Genomic DNA, 8,115 nt, shown 5'->3' with positions numbered 1-8,115 from the left:
ATGGTTTCCATTATCCAATGCACATTTTTCTGGAAATAGAAATCTCGAATCAGATCTTCTGTCATGAAATCAGTCGACACATAAAGTGCTTCAAAAGTTTCCTTTTCGAGGACTTCTGGAATCAGATTTTCTTTGCATAGATTCATGCACCAACTACTCTCTGATCTTCCTCTGTCATTCCTTCTTCCTCAAGCCACAATCAGTTCGATACAATCCTTTGATTTGTGGCTCCTTCATTAATGGTGATTATCTATTTCATTGACCCTGTCGATGAGGCTTCACCAACCACAACACGTTTGCCACCTCTGCTCCACATAGCATCACAACAATCAAGACATGGCCCACCAACCATAGTTGATCTGACAAAAATATACCGGTACATCCCTTTGCTGATAGATATTTCTTCTTCTATTAACCGATAGAGCACACTATACTAGAAGTATATCTTCACCTCAGTGGTTTGTGACAACATCCACATTCTGCCTCTTCACCATAAACAAGTAGCCAACCTTCAGACCAATTTTTACTTTATCGGTAGGCCTTCTTTCTTTATTCTCACCCTTATGTGAATCTCCATCATGCTAGTTGACATCAATGCCAACTTAGTGCCAAAATGCCAACAGTAGTAGCATGGGGGTACAAAGATTTAAAAATGTTTGATACATCGATCATCACCCATGTTATCCCCATTGTTGAGACATGGACCATCTAGGACTCGAACCTAGGACCTTCCATCACTATTGGAGTGCTCTACCACTGAGCTACCGGCCCCTCTTGGACTAGTCCATTGTTGGTCCAAGTGTGGCTTATTTCCAACACCAACACCCTCCTTAAGCCACACCTCTCGTGTGCTTGGGGATCCTAGCCTGAACATGGCTCTGATACCATGTTGAGACATGGACCAACTAAGAATCAAACCTAAGACCTTCCATACACTGCTGGAGTGCTCTACCACTAAGATAGTAGCCCCTCTTGGACCAATCTATCATCGGTCTGGGTGTGGCTTATTTCCAATACCAACACCTCCCCCTTAAGCCATACCTCTCGTGTGCTTGGGGTTCCTAGCCTGGACTTGGCTCTGATACCATGTTGAGACATAGACTAGCTAGGAATCAAACCTAGGACCTTCCATATGCTGCTGAAGTGCTCTACCATTGAGCTATTGACCTCTCTTGGACCAGTCCATCGTCGTTCTGGGTGTGGCTTATTTCCAACACCAACACCCCCCCTTAAGCCATACCTCTTGTGTGCTTGGGGATCCTAGCCTAGACCTGGCTCTTATACCATGTTGAGACATTGACCAACTAGGACTCAAACCTAGGACCTTCCATACGCTGTTGGAGTGCTCTACCACTGAGCTACTGGCCCTTCTTGGACCAGTCCATTGTCGGTCTGGGTGTGGCTTATTTCCAACACTAACATCCCCCCTTAAGCTACACCTCTCATGTGCTTGGGGATCCTAGCCTGGACCTCGCTTTGATGCCATGTTGAGACATGGACCAACTAGGACTCAAACCTAGGACCTTTCATATGCTTCTAGAGTGCTCTACCATTGAGCTACTGGCCCCTCTTGGACTAGTCCATCATCGGTCCGGGTGTGGCTTATTTCCAACACCAACACCCCTAAAACCTAACATAAAGTCATTCAAGCAGAAGCAATGACCAGTTAATTCACTAATAGAACCCTTGATTTTCAAGGAAGTACAAAAGTTGCTCTCTGCCAAGATTATTTTTCTGGTACAACATTCTACTTGGGTAGCCAATTTGGTACCAGTAAGGAAAAAGAATGGAGAAATACAGCTTTTTGTGGACTCTCACAATCTCAACAAGGCATCTGAGAAAGATAATTACCCACTCCCTTCTCTGGATGAGGTACTACAAATAGTAAATGGTTCATAAATGATGTCATTTTTAGATGGTTATTCTGGATATAACCATGTTTTGGTGAATTATGAGGATCATATGAAGATGTCGTTTACAACGAAGTGGAGAACATATGCATACAAAAGGATGCCATTTGGGTTAATTAATGCTGGAGTGACCTTCCAAAGAGCAATGGATATGACCTTCAATGATCTGATTGGCAAGTGTATTATTATATACATGGACGACCGGACTATATTTTCTAAGGTCAGAGAAGATCACCCAGACCACATCCAAAAGTATTGGAAAGATGTTGAAGATATAAGATTTCCCTTAACCCCAAGAAACGTGTATTTGGAGTGGCTGAAGGAAAGCTACTCAGCCACGTAATCTCTAAGAGGGGGATATCTATAGACCAAGATTGGGTAGAAGCATTGTTGAAGTTACAAATGCCCGACAGTAAAAGGAGATGAGATCTTTCTTTGGGAAGATCAATTTTATCAAAAAGTTAATCACTGGGTTTGTAGAGATAGTCAAGCCGTTAAATGAAATGATGAAGAAGGATGCTAAGGTAGAATGGACAACTGAAGCAAAAGAGGCTTTCACCCAGATCAAGAAATCCATCACTGATGCTCCCATGTTAACTAGCCTGGACTACACTCTGTCATTTTATATATATTATTTTTCTTCGTTACACTTGGGAGCAACTGTTTTGATGGAGAGGCAAGCGGGGGACGAGAAACCCATTTCATTTATGAGCTCTCCTTTCAAAAGTGCTGAGGTTAGATACTCTTCTCTTGAAAAATAGGCTTTTGTGTTAGTGAGAGCAGTCAAAAATTCAGACATTATATCCCGAGGAGTAAAATCTATGCGATTGTCCCTGATCAAGCGGTGAAGTCATTGCTCATGCAGTCTGAGCTGGGAGAACACCAAGGGAAAGGGATGGCAATATTACAAGAATTTGATTTAGAGATGCATCCAATGAAGTTGGTCTGAGGCCAAGGATTGTCTCAAGCCATGGTGACTGATATTCCTCAAATCCAGTGCCAACAGTACACGTTGGAGTGATTCACTGAAGACTCATGGTACATGGATTTGGTTTTTATATTGCTGAATAATAGGTGTCTAGAGGGGTTGACAACCATGCAAAGATGAGAATTAAGGATCAAAAGTGCCAATTATATGATCAAGGATTCAATAATTTATAGAAAGAATTATGAAGTTATTTACCTTCGTTGTCTTGATCATCAAGAAGCCCATAACATGATTGAGGAATTTCATTGGAAATATGGTACAAGTCATGGGTCAGCGGATGCCACTGGACATTAAATCTTGAAGGATGGATATTACTAGCCTACTATATTTAAGGATACTCATGAGCATGTTTGTCACTATCACACGTACCAAACTACAGCTTCCAGGGAGAGGAATCCTGCCATGCCTCTCCAACCAGTGTTTGAGGTAAGACCTTTTACCCAATGGGCACTGGATTTCATAGGTGTCATTAATCCTAACTTGTCTACAAGACATAAGTTCATTCTTACTGTGATGGATTACTGCATTTGGTGGACGGAAGCCATTACATGTCAAAATACTACTGCTAAGGTAGTCTTGAAATTTATTGAAGAGCACATCATCACCAGGTTTGGTACGCCATTCACTTTGGTATGTGACAATGGCCCTGCTTTTACTTCTACATAGTTGATGCAATGGTCATATGAATATAAAGTGGCATTGAAATTTTCATTCAACTACTACCCGCAAGGTAACAGAGTAGCTGAATCTACGAACAAGAACATCCTAGATGTCATTAAAAAGCTACTTGAGAAAAATTCTAGGGATTGGCATAATTAGTTGAGATATGCCTTATGGGCTGATCGAACCAGAGTAAAAGCTGCCTTGGGAAATTCTCCATATTACCTTGTTTATGGCCAAACCCCTATCTTCCCAATCAACTTACAAATACCGGACCTCCAATTAATGAAAGAACTTAAAATTAAGGATCAGGTAGAAGTTTGCCTCTTAAATTTATTAAGACTTGACGAAAAAAGGATTAATACTCTACAACACTTTGCCAAGCACCAAGTTGTTGTTAAGCGATGGTTTGACAAGAGGGCTAAGGTGAAAGATTTTTGGATATCTAACCTAGTCTTATTATGAGATGAGGCCAAGGGAAAGAAAGGTGATCACCACAAGTTTGAAAGGTTGTGGTTAGGTCCTTACCAAATAGCCAAACTTTTAGGGGATAACACCTTTAGGTTAAGCTCTTTGATTGGAGAGCTTGTACCATTTCCCATCAATGGTCAATTCCTCAAACATTACTTCGATTAACCCCTAATGAAGTTTGACCTGTTGTATATAGTAGATTAGTTGTTTTTGCTTTGTTGCTTGTTTGGGTTTTTGCATGTTTGTGGTGTTTCTACTTTGCTGCATGCTTGTTTTCCTTTTGTTTTGTTTGTTTGTTTCGTTTCATTCATTTTATTTTCACTGTGTCGGGATATACATATTTGTTCTCAAATATTCTAAAAGGAAGGTGTCCTTTGCATAACATATTGCCATATTTTAAGAGACTTCAACTCTTTGCTATTTACGACTTCATTGTCATTTGGTTAATTTTGAAACCTTTGTCTATATTCGTTAAATGTTTGTATGTAATAGTTTAAATATGGTTTGAGTTTTTGACCTTCAATTGGAAAAGGCTAGCCTGATAAACTTAGCACTATCTGTTGTCACTATTTTGATTATTGGGTGACTTTGTTCTCTAATCCGTTATAATCTGCAAAATTGTGCCTTGTACTTCAGTTTTTGCCTCTGAGGGTTTTGGTCTAAGGGTTTAAGGTTCTGCAACTTACCCTTTTCTATCTGAAGTCTATGCGTTCTATTTCCATGTTACTTTTTCCACTTAAGTGGAAGGATCGCTCCACCATGAAAAAGGGTACCCCCTTTTACATTTATCCTAGGCAAGGCTTTAAATATATTTTATTTCTGTGCCTTCCCCTAAGTTTTATTTCCTTGTCGGGTTTCCTAAAGATCATGTAGGTTTTAGTTGATCTGATGGTGCATGTTGTTTCATGAAGTAGAGATGTATGGAACTTACCTTTCACGAAGTGGTGAAAAGATAGTGGGCCCAGTGAAAGGTTTGCTTTGAAAGGTAAAAGGGGTGCATCTTGAGATAGATCCAATTGTCTGTGCTATTTCGCTGGGCAAAATAGCATGTTTTTAAATCCTTCGTGAAGTAGCAAAAGGATGGTAGGCTTGACAGATAGACAATTCCCAGTTATTAAAGACTGATCAACTTGGAGTTGATCGGATGGCCCACGTTGTTTCGCAGCCTGAAGCAACATGAAGTTTACTCTTTGCAAAGTGGCGAAAAGGAGCTGGCAACTATGTGGTGGATGATGTGGCAGTATAGCTGGATGTCTAGCTAGAGCAAAAAGGATGACCTGTTGGTAGGACATGTGGCTCCTAAGGATGGTGAATGGCCCACTTCGATTGAGCGGCGATGGTGATGAAATTCACGGTTAAATAAAACACGTGGTAGTCTAGATGTGGAGTCCGATGGAGTTCTTAAATGAATAAATGGCTGACATGTAAGAGCTATCTACCAGCAATCAATAGGGCAAGTGGATTCCATGCAGAGGGCCCACTCTGAAGGTTAAGGGATGTTAAAGGCCGCACATCTCAAAAGTGATCCAACGATAAGCACTGTTTCACAGCCCAAAGATGCAGGGTTTTTAACCTTTGCGAAATAGCGAAAACCTTTAGCGGTGATGGTTGTGTGCGGTTAGTGAAAAAGACTAGCGGTCACCGTAAAAGGTAAAGATCGAGTAGACGGTAGAAGATCCAATGACCAGCGTTGTTTTGCATGAAAGAGATGTGCAAGGTTTATCCTTCGCGAAGCAACGAAAGGAAGGTGGGGCCCGTTTTTAAGCAACATGACCTAGGTAAGGTAAGGAATGTACAAGTTGTAGAGGATTTGATGGACGGTATTGTTTCGCATGGCAAAGATGCGAGGTTTTTAGCTTTCACAAAATAGCGAAAAGCTAGGACACTGAGAATTTCTTTGTGGTCCGTTGGAGCCTTTTTTCAAAGTCAATTACGAATTGATTTCCGAAGAATTTGGATTAATGTCACAATTCAATGCTCTGTTATCGTATTAAGCCTCACATCAATGAAATTTTAGTATCATTTCAAGGAATTTTGTAGAGGAACCATTGCGTAGAGCGAATTTCTTCAGGCAACAAGTAAGTTCTGCACACATTTTAAAAGTTATAGTTTGAATTGGTATCATTGGGTGCTTAAACTCTCAAAGGTCTATTTGAAGTTTAAGTTGAAATAGTTGTAATTCAAAGATGGCACCTCAAAGAGATTTCACAGGGAAGGTAAATTATTAGGATAGAGCTATATGTGATGATTTCTTAGAACAATTAACCATGTCTACAAATGTCGCTGCTAAGATTAAAGAATTAGCACCCAAGGCCCCCCATTTAAGAATTAGAGATGGTTTGTATGATAAAGGGAACTGGTTAAGGGATTCACAGATATGGATATCAGGTCTGGGACTCTTCAAAGTGGGATTTGGCCAAAGATATTCCTCTACTCCAATGAATAGTATATGGGAGTTAGATGTGGGAAAGCTCATAGTCCCTAGGGTTTTTTATGGATGTAGATTTATTAACCCAGATTGCAAATAACTATGACCCTGTTGCTAAATGTGTTAGAAATGTAAATGGGGGAGCTTTAATTGAGGTAAATGATGATGAATTTAGGAAGGTGTTTAAACTCAGTGAGGTATCAAATTATTTAGAGCCAATCAATTTTGATACTCAGGCCCAGGTTTATAATGTGCAGAGAGATCACCTCAAGAGTGGCCCTTTGAAATAACTTTTTATCAAAATAGGAGGGCTAACTGTTGTAGGCCCTAGTACCATGGAGTCCTTCTCTTTAAATATTTTCACTCTGAGGGCTAAAGGCATGTATTGGTCACTTTGTCAGATTTTTGGGGAAGATGTTGAAACCACCATGCCAACTCACTACATGCTAATGATAGCATAGATTCTGAACCCCTCTCTGGCAGTAAGTTTTGATTTTGTACCTTACCTCACTAATGCAACTCATGCAGGGCTAGTAGGTATAAAAAATGGTAAGGTGGACACACCTTTTGGGTGGTACTCTCTCCTTATGCACATGTTTTAGTTTAAAGGTGCTGATTATTTTGCCAAGGAAATGGACCAAGTTAAGGAGAAGGATGGTGAAGAGATGCCTGTGAAATTGTGGAGCACAATTTTGTCTTGGGATAGAGAGGATGCCAGTTACTTGATGTTTGATAGGTGTTTTGCATCTAGGCTTAGGATCCTCTTGTGCTCACAAAACCCTAGGATCCCTAAGGCTCTTTTAGAATTCCTTAGACCTAAAGAATTTGCTGAAAGTATCAAGATTGTCCATAATTGGGGTGATATATATTTATACCCTATCTCTATTGTGTTCAGAGTTTATGGTTTTAGAGGAACCCCATACTTACTCCCCTATCAAGTCCCATTGAAGATAGGAATTGCAGAGATCTTGAGGGAAATTGGGGGTGTGCGAGAGGTAGAGTTAACAAATAGGGGAAAAGGGACAATTTCTTTACTGCCACCATGGCTCATCAATTTGTAATCACCAAGGGTGGTTGAAAACACTTTGATGATTTCTTTCAACCATATAAGTTGTCTACTATAGTATCAAGGTTTGTTGACCCTGAGGATTTCTTCAATGGCATGTTCAGAAAGAGAGCAGTATGTAAAGGTAGACCACATCAGTTCCATTTTCCCAAGGATTTGATTAGAAATGAATTCAATCTATATGAGCAAGAATTGAGAAAAGAAAAATGGGTAGCATACAAAAAGGCTCTTGATTTTATTCACCAATTTGATAGTGGTTATGACCCTCTGTCTAGTTTTAATCCCTTTGAGGAAAAAGTTAAATTCTTAATTCTTTATTTTGAAGACCTAATGCAAACTTTGAAGGAAAAGAGGAAAGCTATAATAAGAAATAATCTTGAAAAGGCTAAGTTGGTTCTAGCCAAGCCTGCCTTTACTAAGGCCATCCCTCTGGGTGATTATGCAATGCATAAGAAGCCAAGGTATAGTGTGCTAGTACCGTTAACTGGTGAGCCCTCTACTTCAAAAGGGAAGAGAGCAATAGAAGATGTCATTGATATCCAAGACTCCCCTAAAAGGAAAAGGGTGGGCAAAGAGGTGCAAACTGGTGAAC

The 8,115-nt window shown here is 40.1% G+C and overlaps 1 non-coding gene across 1 annotated transcript; it reads right to left on the bottom strand.

Annotated features, from left to right (window-relative positions):
* Positions 1 to 700: 700 nt before the first annotated feature.
* TRNAT-AGU (transfer RNA threonine (anticodon AGU)) lies at positions 701 to 771 on the bottom strand. Its single transcript has one exon. It is a non-coding gene; the product is annotated as a tRNA-Thr (tRNA).
* Positions 772 to 8,115: the final 7,344 nt, after the last annotated feature.

The sequence above is a fragment of the Cryptomeria japonica genome, chromosome 11 (genome assembly GCF_030272615.1).
Source record: "Cryptomeria japonica chromosome 11, Sugi_1.0, whole genome shotgun sequence".
Classification (NCBI taxonomy): domain Eukaryota; kingdom Viridiplantae; phylum Streptophyta; class Pinopsida; order Cupressales; family Cupressaceae; genus Cryptomeria; species Cryptomeria japonica.
This window is presented reverse-complemented; position numbering and strand designations above follow the sequence as displayed.